The 20127-nt window shown below is 46.7% G+C and overlaps 1 protein-coding gene across 1 annotated transcript in view; it reads right to left on the bottom strand.

The window, feature by feature from the left end:
- SHISA7 (shisa family member 7) overlaps positions 1-20127 on the bottom strand; it is a 299202-nt gene that overhangs the window by 170746 nt on the left and 108329 nt on the right. The window lies entirely within an intron of this gene.

The raw sequence follows: 20127 nt of genomic DNA, 5'->3' as shown, positions 1-20127 counted from the left end.
AGGCTTCTCTGAAGAGGAGGATTTTCAGAGATAACCTAAAAGCTAATAGAGTAGGAGATAATCGGACAGATAAGGGTAAGGAGTTCCATAGGATTAGAGAGGCTCTGGTAAAGTCCTGGAGGTGAGCATGGGAGGAGGTGATGAGGGAGCTAGAGAGCAGGAGGTTTGAGAAGAACGAAGAGAGCAATTAGGTTTTTTATTTTGAGACTAGGCTAATGATGTAGCTGGGGGCTAAGCTTGTTAGATGTTAGTATTTCGAATTTAATTTGTTGGGTAAGCGGAAGCCAGTGGAGGGCTTGACAGAGAGGAGCAGCGGACACTGAGCGATTGGTAAGGTGGATGAGTCTGGCGGCAGCATTCATGATGGATTGAATGGGGGGGGGGTAGCCTGTGCAGAGGTAAGCCAATGAGAAGGGGAATTGCTGTAGTCGAGGAGCGAGATGACCAGGGAGTGAACTAAGAGCTTTGTTGTGTCTTTGGTTAGAAAGGGGCATATTTTGGAGATGTTGCGGAGGTTGAGGCAGCAAGATTTGAACAGCGATTGGATGTGGGGCTTGAAGGAGAGTTCAGAGTCCAGGACAACACCTAAGACCTTGGCATGCGGGGATGGGCTGATGGTAATGCCATCGATATTGACAGAGAGATCAGTGGAAGGGGCACGTGGTGGAGGAAAAATTATAAGCTCGGTTTTCGATGGATTGAGTTTGAGGAAGTGGTGAGACATCCAGACTGATATATCTGATAGTAAATTAGAGATATGTGAGGAGACTGAGGGAGTGAGCTGAGGGGTGGATAAATAGATTTGGGTATCGTCAGTGTAGAGATGGTATTGGAAGCCGTGGGAGGCTATCAGCTGAGGAGAGGAGGTATAGATTGAAAATAGGAAGGGTCCAAGAACAGAGCCTTGGGGGACCCCAACAGAGAAGGGAAGAGGAGAGGAGGAAGTAGAATTGTAAGTAAGCTAAAGGTGCGGTTGGATAAGTAGGAAGATAACCAGTGAAGAGTACAGTCACGGAGACCAAAGGCATGGAGTTTTTTGAGGAGAAGGGGATGGTCAACCGTATCAAAGGCAGCAGAAAGGTCCAGGAGTAGGAGTACAGAATAGTGTCCATTGGTTTTGGCCATTAGTAGATCGTTTGTCAGTTTTAGGAGAGCAGTTTCTATGGAGTATTGAGGCCGAAATCCAGACTGAAGGGGATCAAGGAGGTGATTCTCGGCAAGGTGGTCGCACAGTCGGTTGCAGACCAGACGTTCAAGGAGTTTGGATAAAATAGGGAGCAAGGAAATTGGGCGAAGGTTGTTGAGATTGGTTGGGTCCAGTGAGGGCTTTTTAAGTAAGGGGCTGACTAGTGCATGTTTTAGAGAGTTGGGGAAGATGCCAGAAGAGAGGGAGAGATTGAATATGTGGGTTAGGGAGCGTAGAATAGGGCCAGAGGGTGAACGTTGCATTTTTTGAGGGAACAGGATCCAGAGGGCAGGTGGATAAGTGGACATTAGCAAGTAGTTTAGCAACCTCATCTATAGTGGTGGGGTTAAAAGAGGGAAGTAGTGATCGCACCTTTGGGCATGAAGCGTAAAGCATGGAAGGTATCTGAACAGCAATGATCTCCTTACGAATTGTATCAATCGTCTTTTTGAAGTGGTTGGCAATCTCCTGGGCAGTGAGTGAGTCAGCGGGAGGAAGAAGTGGAGGACGGAGTAGAGAATTAAAGGTAGCGAAGAGATGACAAGCTGTTATTGCTTGGCAGTGTGAAGACTGGAATTGTATTTGGTTGAAATCTTTCTGAGACCTAGTCTTTCGCCATAAGCATTCAAGAGTGCGGCTATGCTATATATATCAATGTATTAGAAAGACATTCAAGGAGTAAAGTGCTAATGATGGTGATTAGTGTTGAGCGAACACGGACTGTATTATTCGTGTTCGTACCGAATCCATTCAGGTCCATTTCCATTGACCTGAAAATACCCACCATATCAAGCAGAACCTGCTCCATCTGTAAACAGGACTAAATCCCTGTTGCTATTAGGACCATCCATCCAAGGAGCAGTCGTTATAGGACTCTAAAAGATATCTTATATTCGAAGATCAGCCCTAAGCTCCCTGTTCAGCCTCACTGAGTGCCCTGGGGCCCTAATGCCTGATATTGCTGCAGCCAACCGGTGGCAAAAAATCTGTCCCATAAGTATAATCCTACAAGCTAAATTTAACTTACCAAGCAACAACTGCAACTCCCGTAATTTGATCCTGCTACGTTCATAGGCATTCCTGATCTTCATCCTCAGGTTCACCAACTTGTCCATCGGTAATCTACATTCCATAGCCACTGAATCTATAGTAATCCCAAGGAAAACCAATTCCGTTACCGGGCCTTCAGTCTTGTCGTGACTAGTGTTGAGCGAACACGGACTGTATTATTCGTGTTCGTACCGAATAATTGGATTTTTTTTACCCGAACACGGACACGGACACTTTACTGTATGTTCGGGTAAAAATCCGTGTTCGGTCGTTTTATTTCCGGGTTTTGCATGCTTTGGCGCTCTTTTCATGGCGGGCTTTCAACAGCCAATCAACAATCGTTTAACTGGTGTGCCTTAAGCCATCCCAGCCATGCCTGCAAATGTCTTAGTAGCTGTGATTGGCCGTCTGAAGCATGTGACCAAGTCTTTATAAGTTCGAGGCAGCCGCCGCAGCAGCGTCATTCTGCTGCTTAGCTAAGGGACAGAGCACACATCAATGTGCTGGCTGCTGATTAGGGAAAGATAGGCAGGAAAAAACCATTTGTGTCCGGATAGAATTGAGGGACAGGTCGGAGTGTTTAGGCAGGGCGAGTTGTAGGCATTTTAGGGATAGAGTCTGCTGAATTATAGGGTCAGTGTCTTCTACAAACTACAATCGATATTGCTGTGTGGGGGGTGGGGTGAATCTGCACTCAATCCTGATCTACGATCTCTTCTCAATCCTGTTAGGGACAGAGTCTGCTGAATTTTAGGGAAACTGTGTTCTACAAACTACAATCGATATTGCTGTGTGGTGTGGGATTGGAGATAGGCAGGTGTCAGTGATCCACATCCATTTTTCTGTGTGTGAGCTGCAGTGAACACAATCTTTTTGGGCTGCAGTGAACACAATCTTTATGGGCTGCAGTGAACACAATCTTTTTGGGCTGCAGTGAACACAATCTTTTTGGGCTGCAGTGAACACAATCTTTTTGGGGTGCAGTGAACAAAATCTTTTTGGGGTGCAGTGAACACAATCCTTTTTGGTGTGCAGTGAACACAATCTTTGTGGGGTGCAGTGAACAAAATCCTTTGTGGGGTGCAGTGAACACAATCTTTTTGGGGTGCAGTGAACAAAATCCTTTTTGGGGTGCAGTGAACAACATCCTTTTTGGGGTGCAGTGAACACAATCTTTTTGGGGTGCAGTGAACAAAATCCTTTGTGGGGTGCAGTGAACACAATCTTTTTGGGGTGCAGTGAACACAATCTTTTTGGGGTGGAGTGAACAACATCCTTTTTGGGGTGCAGTGAACAAAATCCTTTTTGGGGTGCAGTGAACAAAATCATTTTTGGGGTGCAGTGAACACAATCTTTTTGGGGTGCAGTGAACACAATCTTTGTGGGGTGCAGTGAACACAATCTTTTTGGGGTGGAGTGAACAACATCCTTTTTGGGGTGCAGTGAACAACATCCTTTTTGGGGTGCAGTGAACACAATCTTTTTGGGGTGCAGTGAACACAATCTTTGTGGGGTACAGTGAACAGAATCTTTGTGGGGTGCAGTGAACACAATCTTTGGGGGGTACAGTGAACACAATCTTTTTGGGGTGCAGTGAACACAATCTTTGTGGGGTGCAGTGAACACAATCTTTTTGGGGTGGAGTGAACAAAATCATTTTTGGGGTGCAGTGAACAACATCCTTTTTGGGGTGCAGTGATCAAAATCCTTTTTGGGGTGCAGTGAACACAATCTTTTTGGGGTGCAGTGAACAAAATCCTTTGTGGGGTGCAGTGAACAGAATCTTTGTGGGGTGCAGTGAACACAATCTTTGGGGGGGTACAGTGAACACAATCTTTTTGGGGTGCAGTGAACACAATCTTTGTGGGGTACAGTGAACAGAATCTTTGTGGGGTGCAGTGAACACAATCTTTGGGGGGTACAGTGAACACAATCTTTTTGGGGTGCAGTGAACACAATCTTTGGGGGGTACAGTGAACACAATCTTTTTGGGGTGCAGTGAACACAATCTTTGTGGGGTGCAGTGAACACAATCTTTGGGGGGGTACAGTGAACACAATCTTTTTGGGGTGCAGTGAACAACATCCTTTTAGGGTGCAGTGAACACAATCTTTGTGGGGTGCAGTGAACAACATCCTTTTAGGGTGCAGTGAACACAATCTTTGTGGGGTACAGTGAACAGAATCTTTGTGGGGTGCAGTGAACACAATCTTTGGGGGGTACAGTGAACACAATCTTTGTGAGGTGCAGTGAACACAATCTTTGTGGGGTGCAGTGAACACAATCATTGTGGGGTGCAGTGAACTCAATCTTTGTGGGGTACAGTGAACACAATCTCATACTTCTGAAGATTTGAGGGTGCTGCCTGTTCCATACTCCCCCTACTCCTCATCTAGCCTTTTAGGGGTACAAACAATAGTAATTGGGGCCTAGTGTGGTTGTGTACGTGTGATATACATACACTTTTTTTGGATCATATTTTCTATTCCGCTATTTAATCAAAAACCTTTGGGGATCAGTTAAATTGGGGGATAGTCTGTGTTGGTACGTGTGAGAGAGATCCACCTTTCCAAGTTGTTGGGGTTCATCTCATACTTCTGAAGGTTTGAGGGTGCTGCCTGTTCCATACTCCCCCTACTCCTAGCCTTTTAGGGGTACAAACAATAGTAATTGGGGCCTAGTGTGGTTGTGTACGTGTGATATACATACACTTTTTTTGGATCATATTTTCTATTCCGCTATTTAATGAAAAACCTTTGGGGATCAGTTAAATTGGGGGATAGTCTGTGTTGGTACGTGTGAGAGAGATCCACCTTTCCAAGTTGTTGGGGTTCATCTCATACTTCTGAAGGTTTGAGGGTGCTGCCTGTTCCATACCCCCCCTACTCCTCATCTAGCCTTTTAGGGGTACAAACAATAGTAATTGGGGCCTAGTGTGGTTGTGTACGTGTGATATACATACACTTTTTTTGGATCATATTTTCTATTCCGCTATTTAATCAAAAACCTTTGGGGATCAGTTAAATTGGGGGATAGTCTGTGTTGGTACGTGTGAGAGAGATCCACCTTTCCAAGTTGTTGGGGTTCATCTCATACTTCTGAAGGTTTGAGGGTGCTGCCTGTTCCATACCCCCCCTACTCCTCATCTAGCCTTTTAGGGGTACAAACAATAGTAATTGGGGCCTAGTGTGGTTGTGTACGTGTGATATACATACACTTTTTTTGGATCATATTTTCTATTCCGCTATTTAATCAAAAACCTTTGGGGATCAGTTAAATTGGGGGATAGTCTGTGTTGGTACGTGTGAGAGAGATCCACCTTTCCAAGTTTTTGGGGTTCATCTCATACTTCTGAAGATTTGATGGTGCTGCCTGTTCCATACCCCCCCTACTCCTCATCTAGCCTTTTAGGGGTACAAACAATAGTAATTGGGGCCTAGTGTGGTTGTGTACGTGTGATATACATACACTTTTTTTGGATCATATTTTCTATTCCGCTATTTAATCAAAAACCTTTGGGGATCAGTTAAATTGGGGGATAGTCTGTGTTGGTACGTGTGAGAGAGATCCACCTTTCCAAGTTGTTGGGGTTCATCTCATACTTCTGAAGGTTTGAGGGTGCTGCCTGTTCCATACCCCCCCTACTCCTCATCTAGCCTTTTAGGGGTACAAACAATAGTAATTGGGGCCTAGTGTGGTTGTGTACGTGTGATATACATACACTTTTTTTGGATCATATTTTCTATTCCGCTATTTAATCAAAAACCTTTGGGGATCAGTTAAATTGGGGGATAGTCTGTGTTGGTACGTGTGAGAGAGATCCACCTTTCCAAGTTGTTGGGGTTCATCTCATACTTCTGAAGGTTTGAGGGTGCTGCCTGTTCCATACCCCCCCTACTCCTCATCTAGCCTTTTAGGGGTACAAACAATAGTAATTGGGGCCTAGTGTGGTTGTGTACGTGTGATATACATACACTTTTTTTGGATCATATTTTCTATTCCGCTATTTAATCAAAAACCTTTGGGGATCAGTTAAATTGGGGGATAGTCTGTGTTGGTACGTGTGAGAGAGATCCACCTTTCCAAGTTGTTGGGGTTCATCTCATACTTCTGAAGGTTTGAGGGTGCTGCCTGTTCCATACTCCCCCTACTCCTAGCCTTTTAGGGGTACAAACAATAGTAATTGGGGCCTAGTGTGGTTGTGTACGTGTGATATACATACACTTTTTTTGGATCATATTTTCTATTCCGCTATTTAATCAAAAACCTTTGGGGATCAGTTAAATTGGGGGATAGTCTGTGTTGGTACGTGTGAGAGAGATCCACCTTTCCAAGTTGTTGGGGTTCATCTCATACTTCTGAAGGTTTGAGGGTGCTGCCTGTTCCATACCCCCCCCTACTCCTCATCTAGCCTTTTAGGGGTACAAACAATAGTAATTGGGGCCTAGTGTGGTTGTGTACGTGTGATATACATACACTTTTTTTGGATCATATTTTCTATTCCGCTATTTAATCAAAAACCTTTGGGGATCAGTTAAATTGGGGGATAGTCTGTGTTGGTACGTGTGAGAGAGATCCACCTTTCCAAGTTTTTGGGGTTCATCTCATACTTCTGAAGATTTGAGGGTGCTGCCTGTTCCATACCCCCCCTACTCCTCATCTAGCCTTTTAGGGGTACAAACAATAGTAATTGGGGCCTAGTGTGGTTGTGTACGTGTGATATACATACACTTTTTTTGGATCATATTTTCTATTCCGCTATTTAATCAAAAACCTTTGGGGATCAGTTAAATTGGGGGATAGTCTGTGTTGGTACGTGTGAGAGAGATCCACCTTTCCAAGTTGTTGGGGTTCATCTCATACTTCTGAAGGTTTGAGGGTGCTGCCTGTTCCATACCCCCCCTACTCCTCATCTAGCCTTTTAGGGGTACAAACAATAGTAATTGGGGCCTAGTGTGGTTGTGTACGTGTGATATACATACACTTTTTTTGGATCATATTTTCTATTCCGCTATTTAATCAAAAACCTTTGGGGATCAGTTAAATTGGGGGATAGTCTGTGTTGGTACGTGTGAGAGAGATCCACCTTTCCAAGTTGTTGGGGTTCATCTCATACTTCTGAAGGTTTGAGGGTGCTGCCTGTTCCATACTCCCCCTACTCCTCATCTAGCCTTTTAGGGGTACAAACAATAGTAATTGGGGCCTAGTGTGGTTGTGTACGTGTGATATACATACACTTTTTTTGGATCATATTTTCTATTCCGCTATTTAATCAAAAACCTTTGGGGATCAGTTAAATTGGGGGATAGTCTGTGTTGGTACGTGTGAGAGAGATCCACCTTTCCAAGTTTTTGGGGTTCATCTCATACTTCTGAAGATTTGAGGGTGCTGCCTGTTCCATACTCCTCCTCCTACTGCTCAACCATCCTTTTAGGGGTACAAACAATAGTAGTTGGGGCCTAGTGTGGTGGTGTACGTGCGAGATACATACACTTTCTTTTTGATCATATTTTCTATTCCGCTATTCAATTAAAACCTTTGGGGATCAATTCAATTGCGAGATAGTCTGTGTCGGTACGTGTGAGATCCACCTTTCCAAGTTGTTGGGGTTCATCTCATACTTCTGAAGATTTGAGGGTGCTGCCTGTTCCATACTCCTGCTCCTACTGCTCAACCATCCTTTTAGGGGTACAAACAATAGTAATTGGGGCCTAGTGTGGTTGTGTACGTGCGAGATACATACACTTTTTTTGATCATATTTCCTATTCCGCTATTCAATAAAAACCTTTGAGGATCAATTGAATTGCGGGATAGTCTGTGTCGGTACGTGTGAGATCCACCTTTCCAAGTTTTTGGGGTTCATCTCATACTTCTGAAGATTTGAGGGTGCTGCCTGTTCCATACTCCTCCTCCTACTCCTCATCCATCCTTTTAGGGGTACAAACAATAGTAATTGGGGCCTAGTGTGGTTGTGTACGTGCGAGATACATACACTTTTTTTGATCATATTTCCTATTCCGCTATTCAATAAAAACCTTTGAGGATCAATTGAATTGCGGGATAGTCTGTGTCGGTACGTGTGAGATCCACCTTTCCAAGTTTTTGGGGTTCATCTCATACTTCTGAAGATTTGAGGGTGCTGTCTGTTCCATACTCCTCCTACTCCTCATCCATCCTTTTAGGGGTAGAAACAATAGTAATTGGGGCCTAGTGTGGTTTTGTACGTGCGAGATACATACACTTTTTTGGATCATATTTCCTATTCCGCTATTCAATAAAAACCTTTCTAGGGCAAGATCTTAAATTACAGAAATATGAGGAGACCGTCAAATAAGGGCCGTGGCCTGGGTCGTGGTGCTGCTGGTAGAGCTCCTGTTGCAAGGAGAGGACGTGGTCGATCTGTGCCAGCTACACGCACAAGTGAAACACCTTCCTCAAGTGTGAGTAGGCGACAGAACCTGCATCAGTATTTGGTAGGGCATCAAACGCCCCTAGAAGTGATGAGGCCAGAACAAGTTGAGGCGATAGTAGATTGGTTTGCTGCTGACAGTGCCTCCAGTTCCTTCACATTGTCTCCCACCCAGTCTACTGCAGAAAGGTCAGAGTTGGCACCTGCAGCCAATGTCCAACCGTCTTTCACCTCACCCCCTTGCAAATCAGGCCAGCAGTCTGAGCCCCAAGCCATACAGCAGTCTCTTATTCTTTTTGAGGACTCTGTCAGCAGGGTTTCCCAGGGCCATCCACCTAGCCCTGCCCCAGAAGTGGAAGAGATTGAGTGCAGCGATGCCCAACCACTTATTTCTCAAGATGAGTACATGCAAGGATCATCGCAGCACGTCTCCGATGATGACGAAACGCAGGTGCCAACTGCTGCGGCGTTCAGCATTGTGGAGACCGACAAGGAGGGCAGGGGTGAAGACTGGGTGGAAGATGATGTGGAGGACGATGAGGTCCTCGACCCCACATGGAATGAACGTCATGCAGGTGACCTGAGTAGTTTGGAGGAAGAGGCGGTGGTCGCACAGAGCCACCAGCACAGCAGAAGAGGGAGCAGGGTGCAGAAGCGGAGCGGCCGTGCCCTAGACACTACGCCCGCTACTGCCCAACGCAGCAAGGGAACGAGCGCACCAAAGTCAGCTCAAAGGAGTTCTCTAGCGTGGAAGTTCTTTAGAAAATGTGCTGATGACAGGACACGAGTGGTTTGCACCCTGTGCAATCAGAGCTTGAAGCGAGGCATAAACCTTCTCAACCTGAGCACAACCTGCATGATCAGGCATCTAAGTGCAAAGCACGAGCTGCAGTGGAGTACACACCTTCAAAACCAAGAAACGTCTCTGGCTCATCCTGCTTCCTCTTCTGCTGCAGTCTCGGCCGCTCCAGCCACATCTGTAGTGATACCGGCACCTGCCACCCCGCAAACAGACGATCTGTCAGCAACACCACCACCTGGGTCACCAACAACCATCTCCACAATGTCCCGTGGAAGCGTTCAGCTTTCCATCTCCCAAACACTTGAGAGGAAGAGGAAGTACCCCCCTACCCACCCGCGATCCCTGGCCCTGAATGCCAGCATTTCAAAATTATTGGCCTTTGAAATGCTGTCATTCCGTCTGGTGGAGACGCACAGTTTTAAAAACCTTATGTCGGTGGCTGTCCCACAGTACGTCGTGCCCAGCCGCCACTACTTTTCCAGGCAAGCCATCCCTTCCCTGCACAACCAAGTGGGGGAAAATATCAGGTGTGCACTGCGCAACGCCATCTGTGCCAAGGTCCACCTAACTACGGATACGTGGACCAGTAAGCACGGTCAGGGGCGTTATATCTCCCTAACGGCACACTGGGTAAATGCAGTGGCGGATGGGCCTGAGGCGGATAGCAATTTGGCGCATGTCCTTCCACCACCGAGGATTGCAGGGCGCTTCAGTTTGCCTCCTGTTCCTAACTCCTCCTACTCCGCTTCCTCATCCTCTACCGCCTCCTCATCCGGACAGCGTAACACCTTCACCACCAACTTCAGCACGGCCAGGGGTAAACGACAGCAGGCAGTTTTACAACTTGCCTGTTTGGGGGACAAACCACACACCGCGCAGGAGTTGTGGAGGAGCATGGAACAGCAGACAAATGAGTGGTTGCTGCCAGCGAGCCTCAAGCCCGGCCTGGTGGTGTGCGATAACGGGCGAAATCTCATAGCAGCTCTGGGCCTAGCCGGTTTGACGCACATCCCTTGCCTGGCGCATGTGCTGAATTTGGTGGTGCAGAGGTTCCTTAAAAACTACCCCGATATGTCAGAGCTGCTGCAGAAAGTGCGGGCCGTTTGTGCGCACTTTCGGCGTTCTCACCCTGCTGCTGCTCGCCTGGCAGCGCTGCAGCGTAACTTCGGCCTTCCCGCTCACCGCCTCATATGTGACGTGCCCACAAGGTGGAACTCCACCTTGCACATGCTGGAAAGACTGTGCGAGCAGCAGCAGGCCATAGTGGAGTTTCAGCTGCAGCACGCACGCGTGAGTCGCTCTGCGGAACAGCACCACTTCACCACCAATAACTGGGCCTCCATGCGAGACCTGTGTGCCTTGTTGCGCTGTTTTGAGTACTCCACCAACATGGCCAGTGGCAATGACGCCGTTCTCAGCTTAACTATCCCACTTCTATGCCTCCTTGAAAAAACAATTCGGGCGATGATGGAAGAGGATGTGGCACAGGATGAGGAGGAGGAGGAGGATGAAGAGGTAACATTTCCAAGGCTTTCAGGGCAGTCATTCGCAAGGGGCTCCGAGGGTGGGTTCCTGCACACGCAAACGCCAGGGACGCAATTGTCCAGCAGGGGCACAGTTCTGGAGGATGAGGAGGATGAGGAGGAGGAGGAGCTGGAGGAGGAGATGGAACCATGTTCACAGCAGGGTGGCACCCAGGCCAGCTCATGGCCATCACTGGTGCGTGGCTGGGGGGATACAGAGGACACGGACGATACACCTCCCACAGAGGACAGCCTTTCGTTGCCTCTGGGCAGCCTGGCACACATGAGCGATTACATGCTGCAGTGTCTCCACAACGACCGCCGAGTTGCCCACATTCTAACTTGTGCTGATTACTGGGTGGCCACGCTGCTGGATCCCCGTTACAAGGACAACGTACCATCCTTAATTCACTCACTGGAGCGCGATCGCAAGATGCGCGAGTACAAGCGCACGCTGGTAGACGCCATGCTGCTGGCATTCCCATCTGACAGCGGGGCCACAGTGGAAGCACAAGGCAGAGGAGGAGGAGGAGGAGGTCGCCAACGCAACCAGGGCACCGCCAGCACCTCAGAAGGCAGGGTTAGCATGGCCGAAATGTGGAAAAGCTTTGTCAGCACGCCACAACAAACAGCAGCACCAGCAGCTCAGATGGAACGTCTTAGCAGGAGGCAGCATTTTACCAACATGGTGGAGCAGTATGTGTGCACACGCCTACATGTAGTGAATGACGGGTCTGCCCCCTTCAACTTCTGGGTCTCCAAATTGGGCACATGGCCTGAGCTTGCCCTTTACGCCTTGGAGGTGCTGGCGTGCCCTGCAGCCAGTGTATTATCTGAACGGGTATTTAGCACGGCTGGGGGCGTTATAACAGACAAGCGCAGCCGCCTGTCCAGAGACAATGTGGACAAGCTCACGTTCATTAAAATGAACCAGGCATGGATCCCACGGGACTTTTCCGTACCTTATGCAGAATAGCAATGGATACCGACCTTACCCACCCATTGTTCCATTTTTGCTCTTTCTCACTCTTTTGGGGTGTACCCTCATTTAAAATTTTTGAAAAGAAGCAGTGTTGGCTACCTCGTCCTCCTCCTCAGGGCCAGATTAATGTAGGGGCTATTGGAGCTGCAGCTCCAGGCCCCTACCTTTTATATAGGCCCCGGGTTGGCCATATTCACTGTTACCGCTCTTCTGTCACTTGTAAACACAGAAGTCTGGCTTCTATGCTCGCTTCCCCAGGCAGCACCCTCAGAACCTCCCCACACAGCGTGAAGGCCGGACAAGGAGGGACAGTTGGCGATGCATGGATGTGTTTATGGGCTTCAGAGACAGCATCCCATGTTGAATTAGGCATGCATGGCTGCACCCTTCCTCCTCTGGGTGCATGGCAAGGCACGGCCCTTAAGGCCCTTCAAAATCCTCAGCACCAAGCCCATGATGCTGTTAATCCGGCCCTGGTCCTCCTCCACCGCCGCTTCCACCTACACCGCCCATAGGTGTGCGCAGCCTATTGCATTAAGGTGTGCACCCCAAAGTTGAAATACACATGCATGTGTTTGCCAGCAGGGAGAGTAATGTATCGGGGCCATGTACCTGTAGGCAAGGAGAAATAGAGCAGAGCAGGTCCCAGGGAGATCTTTCCCATCTCCTCACTGGCAATGCTATGTGCCCTAGGTGATTAGGGTGTGCCCAGGCACACCCAGCACACCCTGTGCGCACGCCTATGTCACCGCCACATCCACCACCACCTCAACCTCCCTCCTACTCCATATGGGCCTCGTCCTTCAGAGATGAAGAAGAACATTGTTTTATTTTTCTGTTTTTTTTTGTTGTTTTAAGTTATTTCCCTATCCACATTTGTTTGCAGAGCACTTGCCATGCTCTTAATTACGTTTTGCTGCCATTTGCAGCACTCTAGCCCTTTCCTTTGGTGTTTTAGAGCCATTTTAGTGCCTTAAAGTTCGGGTCCCCATTGACTTCAATGGGGTTCGGTGTCCGGGAAAAGTTCGGTAAAAGTCCGGGACACGGACCCGGACTTTTTTTTAAAGTTCGGCCGAACCCGTCGAACACGGACATCTAGGTGTCCGCTCAACCCTAATGGTGATCCCATGTATGGTAATGGAACTATGGGGAAAGACAGTTCAACAATAATGGAGAGCAAGCCTTAGATCATTCAATGGTGATGTCCTTGTAAAAGCAGTGGCGGAGCTAGACTTTTAAAACAGGGGTGGCAAGGTATTATTTTGGGGGGTCAATATACAAAGTGTTCAATTACACTAAAAATAAGTTATTTTCCACAAAATGTTTATGGATTAAATTAAAGTTTGTTTATTAGACCAGGGTGAGGTCCTGTCCCCCATATAGACCTCCCCCCGTACAGTAGGCCAGGGTAAGGTGAGGTCCCGTCCCCCATATAGATCCCTATAGATCCCCCTTACAGCAGGCCAGGGTGAGGTCTGGGGAGCTCACCTCACCCTGGCCTACTGTACAGGGGGATATCTATATGGGGGGGACAGGACCTCACCTCACCCTGGCCTGCTGTAAGGGGGGATCTATATGGGACCTCACCTCACCCTGGCCTGCTGTAAGGGGGATCTATATGGGACCTCACCTCACCCTGGCCTGCTGTAAGAGGGATCTATATGGGGGTCCTCACCTCACCCTGGCCTGCTGTAAGGGGGGATCTATATGGGGGACCTCACCTCACCCTGGCCTGCTGTAAGGGGGGATCTATATATATATATAGATCCCCCCCTTACAGTCAGCAGGCCAGGCATTGGGCAAGGGCAGGTTCCCCATAAGATAGATCCCCTTTCCTTTACAGACTTCTCACTACTCAGTCAGTCACTAGTACAGTCAGACAGTACTACAGTAGTAGTCTCTTACCTACCTTTTTTTCACCTATCCCGACTCCCCAGGTGAGGTTTTTCCTGCAGCACCACAGACAGACACCAGCTCTCTGGCCTCTCCCCGCCGCCTTCTTTGCTGAGCCTGAATAATTGATGGTGATTGGCGATGCTGCTGATGCTGAGTCCTGACTGGACTCCTGTCATCCGACTCCTCCTCCGCTCCTTTCCGGCTTCTTCGATTGCTCTCTCCCACGCTGCACAGGCTAGTCCCTCCCCCAGACAGTCCCTCTCAGTCTCCGTACCGCACGCCTCCCCCACCAGTCTACAGTGGTCGGCGCCGACAGGATTGGGTTCGGGAGCTGAGCGGCCAGGGGCAGAGAGCAGCAGACACAGTGGTGGCCATGGCAGAATGTTTTCAGCGGAGTGGCAACAGGGGTGGCAAGGACTTCGTCTTGGGTGGCAATTGCCACCCCAGCTAGCCCTCTGGCTCCGCCACTGTGTAAAAGGTGACGGAAACCTCATAGATGCTGGTTCTTGAGAACACCAAATGGAAAGACAAAATGAGGAAACATAAATTTCTAGTTAGCTCACACTGTTGAATTTTCCACTGTAGTTTGGGAAGATATGAGCTAGTGTGGTCCAGAGGAGGATAAATGTTCGCCAAAGACAGATACACAAGCTGAATGTAGCATTTGGTGTTTAATTCCAAAATGAACTGTGTGAATAAAACCTCTCTCACACATCCAGGCAAATAGATATCCTCCAAATGATCGAAACAGGACCCTCAGGTCACGGGGTAATGGCTATGTTTGTAGAAACAGGCAAGTGGTAGTTTCTTTTGAGAAAGAACAGAGAGAGGCTGAGAGTGGGGGAGAGAATCGGGATGGATCGGGGACGGACTGCGGGCATACTCGGATGGAAAGACCGTTATCTGCGCTGAGCGGGGTATCGGCATTGGGAGGAGCGGAGCGCACAGTCCAGGGAAGCGCTGTGATCCGGGGGGATCAGGTCCGGCCCATTTGGGCGAGTCTGATTAATGTTGGATATTAGGCACTGAAGTGGCCCATCTCCAACGGATGTCTTGTGCTGCTGCAGCTCACTGAGTTCTGATGGTTCCACGCCTAACGGCCTACTCAGCACATGTGCTCAGGCTTCCAGATATTAAGATTGATGCACTGAACTCCAGCACATCACCTACACCCGGCTTCTACCACCGAGACAAACTGTAGCACCAGAGGAGATACACCCAGATCTAGGGACCAAGGAAAGGATACCAACCCAGTTCCGGGAGAGTGTGTGATTAGCCCCAATACAGGATTTTTCTGGTAAGAGGCACATCCTCTCCTTGAGTGTGGTTTTACTGGGATCCATCGTGGTTATCTTTTATCTGGATTTGGGTTACCTTTACGCCCTTACACCCTATTGCTTTTGGTAAGGAGCCAATCCGGATACGGTGGTGGGATCACTTGCACCCTAATTGCTGTGGATTTGTCACCAAGGAGTTAATTTTATTCACTATACACAAGAAGTTTTGTTTGGATTGGACTTTATTTACCTCACTTTATATTTGTCTTCAGAAGTGCACTTTATTGCACCATTTGTTTATCTAATTTTCTTACTGTGACACGTTATGTTTGGTTACATTTAACTATTCAATATACGTTATCACTTGTATGATTATAAATCACACTTTGGTTTATCCCTTTAGGGAATACCCCATAACAGTTTAGCGCACCTTTTTCCCCATTGTCACTATTTATTTTCTCAGGTTGCAGCTTTACCACATTGCATCCAGCGCACTTTTCACACAACACAAGTGGTAATACTCATCTGTCCAGTAGATTCATAAAGAAGTGGAACCATAGTTCTCATACAGATGAGTGCATCTCCCAAAAATCCATACTCCTATACCAGCGGATCACCAATGGGGCTAGGAGTAGAGGTGGGCAATGAGTACGCCTGACCTATGAATAGTAGCCAATCAGCTTCTAACTTCAGCTTGTTCAGTTGAAGTTGAACTGTGATAGTTTTGAAACAACTAGTGTTACCATAGATACAAAGGGTAAATGTTATTTCAAAGTTTGTGCTATTCACAATCAAGTTATGTTCACGGCAAATAATTTAGCAAAATAATATTTTCAAATAAAATAAAGGCATTTAACAAAAAAAAAACTTGTATACTTTTTTAAAAAGAGCAATATCAGGCAAAATGTGAAAGTATTTAGAGAGCCACTTGTTCTGTTATTAAAGCATAACTCTAATTTCATTGAGAAAAGAGCATTCCCCTCTGGGTGATCTCTGTACATTCCAAGGATTTTAACAAACATTGTTGCAGATTCCTACCTTTTGTTATTCTGTAGAAATTACTGTTTGTTCCTCTGTGCGGAGTGAGCCTAATGGGAGTGGTTTCATAATTATCAATCAGCTGCAGCAGCTGCAGAGCTCTAATGAGGAAAGCTGCTGGGCCTGCATCCCTTTAGACGTGTTCCTATTGGGAGTATCTTACCAAAAATGACATTTTTGTTGTAGGGGATGCCAGAAATCTGACCTGTATCTTAGGCAGACTTCTGGGAAAATTGGTGAGTCAATCACACAAGCAGGAAATGAGTTTACTAAAGTTACAAAAATTCTCTTACAGAATTCGGAAGCGATTAATCTGTTGTAGTGTATTTGCATTGTATTTTCGAACGACAACTGTACTGATTAAACCAAAATTGTATGATCTGGTATTATACAAGAAACATTTTCGTGCTTGTCCAAATGGATAATATTGGATGAACTGTTATGTACGGATCTCGAAAGCTGTGTTCTAATGATCATATTATCGTACAATCGCTTCGAAAGCTGTATTTTTTGCACAATTTTCTAATCATGTGTAAGGGCCATTAGGAACAGAAAGGAAAGAGACTCCCAGCATCACCAGGAGATATGTTGCGAGATTAGTAGATTACAGACAAAAGGAGTGGGGTAGATAGGAGCAGTGCAGTAACGCCTTGATAAATACTGAACTAATAAGAATTTCGGCTATGCCAATTTTGACCTTATGTACCTTCCACATGATGCTAAATAGACAAGCTTATTTATTTTTTTCTGTTTTAAAGAGTAGGGGAGTATAACAACCAGATTTGTTGCCATCTGTGTCTTCTTAGGGAAGCTTTTCTCCTCTTCTTGTCCTATCGATTCAACAGGTTGTGAGAGAATAGCTTAAATGTTGTATTTACTCTTTCACTCTTTTACACATTTATTCCCAAAAGGCATTAGTGACCAGGACAGTCAGAGACAGTTGATCTACCTAAGAAGGACGCAGATAGCAAAAAAAAATATGACAGGATAATACTGTAATTTTTTGTGAAGAATCAACAACAAGTGGGACACAATCATGAAGTGGAACAAAATTTATTGGATATTTCAAACTTTGTTAACAAATAAAAAACTGAAATTTTTTTCAGCCCCTTTACTTTCAGTGCAGCAAACTCTCTCCAGAAGTTCAGTGGGGATCTCTGAATGATCCAATGTTGACCTAAATGACTAATGATGATAAATAGAATCCACCTGTGTGTAATCAAGTCTCCGTAAAAATGAACCTGCACTGTGATAGTCTCAGAGGTCCGTTTAAAGCGCAGAGAGCATCATGAAGAACAAGGAACACACCAGGCAGGTCCGAGATACTGTTGTGGAGAAGTTTAAAGCCGGATTTGGATACAAAAAGATTTCCCAAGCTTTAAACATCCCAAGGAGCACTGTGCAAGCGATAATATTGAAATGGAAGGAGTATCAGACCACTGCAAATCTACGAAGACCTGGCCATCCCTCTAAACTTTCAGCTCATACAAGGAGAAGACTGATCAGAGATGCAGCCAAGAGGCCCATGATCACTCTGGATGAACTGCAGAGATCTACAGCTGAGGTGGGAGACTCTGTCCATAGGACAACAATCAGTCGTATACTGCACAAATCTGGCCTTTATGGAAGAGTGGCAAGAAGAAAGCCATTTCTTAAAGATATCCATAAAAAGTGTTGTTTAAAGTTTGCCACAAGCCACCTGGGAGACACACCAAACATGTGGAAGAAGGTGCTCTGGTCAGATGAAACCAAAATCAAACATTTTGGCAACAATGCAAAACGTTATGATTGGCGCAAAAGCCACACAGCTCATCACCCTGAACACACCATCCCCACTGTCAAAGATGGTGGTGGCAGCATCATGGTTTGGGCCTGCTTTTCTTCAGCAGGGACAGGGAAGATGGTTAAAATTGATGGGAAGATGGATGGAGCCAAATACAGGACCATTCTGGAAGAAAACCTGATGGAGTCTGCAAAAGACCTGAGACTGGGACGGAGATTTGTCTTCCAACAAGACAATAATCCAAAACATAAAGCAAAATCTACAATGGAATGGTTCACAAATAAACATATCCAGGTGTTAGAATGGCCAAGTCAAAGTCCAGACCTGAATCCAATCGAGAATCTGTGGAAAGAACTGAAACTGCTGTTCACAAACGCTCTCCATCCAACCTCACTGAGCTAGAGCTGTTTTGCAAGGAGGAATGGGCAAAAATTTCAGTCTCTCTATGTGCAAAACTGATAGAGACATACCCCAACCGACTTACAGCTGTAATCGCAGCAAAAGGTGGCGCTACAAAGTATTAACTTAAGGGGGCTGAATAATTTTGCACATCCAATTTTTCAGTTTTTTATTTGTTAAAAAAGGTTTGAAATATCCAATAAATTTTGTTCCACTTCATGATTGTGCCCCACTTGTTGTTGATTCTTCACAAAAAATTACAGTTTTATATCTTTATGTTTGAAGCCAAAATGTGGCAAAAGGTCGAAAAGTTCAAGGGGGCCGAATACTTTCGCAATGCACTGTATATATATATATATATATATATATATATATATATATTTTTTTTTTTGGCCTTTTTATGTGCTTTAACTTTTTTACTGCCACCAACATATGTCCTCCATGAAGAGTACATAGGGATTCTGTGGCAAAATTACATAAAACTGCCCCAACCCATAACAATCTGATCAGAGAGTGAACTTGTGTTGACTCCTGTTTACAGACAGGATGGAGAGATCACAGCCCTCACCTCCTTCCGGATCTCTCCTCCTCCCTACTGCTCTCTGTACTCCTGTTGGCAACCCAGGAAGCTCTGTGGGCAGCTCACCCGTGTCCTACCAACCAATGACATTATCGGTTGCTAAGGACAGTTTGGGTGGCCTGCACATCTTCTTGGGGTTCCGACAGGAGTACAGATAGCAGCAGAGTGGAGGAGAGAGCTAGGAGGAGGTGAGGGCTGTGCTCTCTCCCTCCTGTCATCACACAGGAGTAAGCACATGATCATTCTTTAAGCAGACTGTGCAGGGCTTGATTACCTCCCCCTATCTTCTTCCCAGACTGCTCCTGTCCTGGCAGCAAACATTATGGGTAGAGGGAAGTAATCAAACCTAGCAAAGTCCCCTCTAAGTGTGTTCTACCTTCAGGGCCAGATTAACGTAGGGGCTATTGGAGCTGCAGCTCCAGGCCCCTACCTTTATATAGGCCCCGGGTTGGCCATATTCACTGTTACCGCTCTTCTGTCACTTGTAAACACAGAAGTCTGGCTTCTATGCTCGCTTCCCCAGGCAGTTCCCTCAGAACCTCCCCACACAGCACAAAGGCCGGACAAGGAGGGACAGTTGCCGATTTTTAGAGATGTTTTTTGGGCTTCAGAGACAGCATCCCATGTTGAATTAGGCATGCATGGCTGCACCCTTCCTCCTCTGGGTGCATGCCAAGGCACGGCCCTTAAGGCCCTTCAAAATCCTCAGCACCAAGCCCATGATGCTCTTAATCCGGCCCTGTCTACCTTATCTCTGGTATACAGACAGGTGGGAGAGGAGCTAAATGAGATGGGGTGAGGGGGAGAGAGCACAGCCCACAGTTCCTCCAGCTTTCTCCTCCTCTTTGCTGCTGTAACTACACCTGCAGTGATAAGACGAAGGGGTGCGATGAGAGGTTTTGTGATGGGGGGGGGGGGTATTTGCAAGGGGAGAAGGAACAGAATTTGTGCTAGCAGAGAAGATTCGGGGAGGGGGGGAGATTGGAGGGAGGGGATTGGGTGGGATTTACGACCTACAAACCACCTAACTCTGCCTTAAAACTACATTTTAGGGCATGCAGTGTGATAACACATGCATAATCTTGCTTTTTCCCCGCACAAAAATGTGCTGTCTATTGAAGGCGCAGGCAGATGCTATTAATTATTAATGGCACCCCCACACATCTAGCAATTATGTGTTTGTTGGCACCAGCTAAAATGT

The sequence above is a fragment of the Pelophylax lessonae genome, assembly GCF_965119305.1.
Source record: "Pelophylax lessonae genome assembly, chromosome: 12".
NCBI classification, from domain to species: Eukaryota; Metazoa; Chordata; class Amphibia; order Anura; family Ranidae; genus Pelophylax; species Pelophylax lessonae.
The sequence above is the reverse complement of the archived record's forward strand: the minus strand, read 5'-3'. Positions and strand labels throughout refer to the sequence as shown.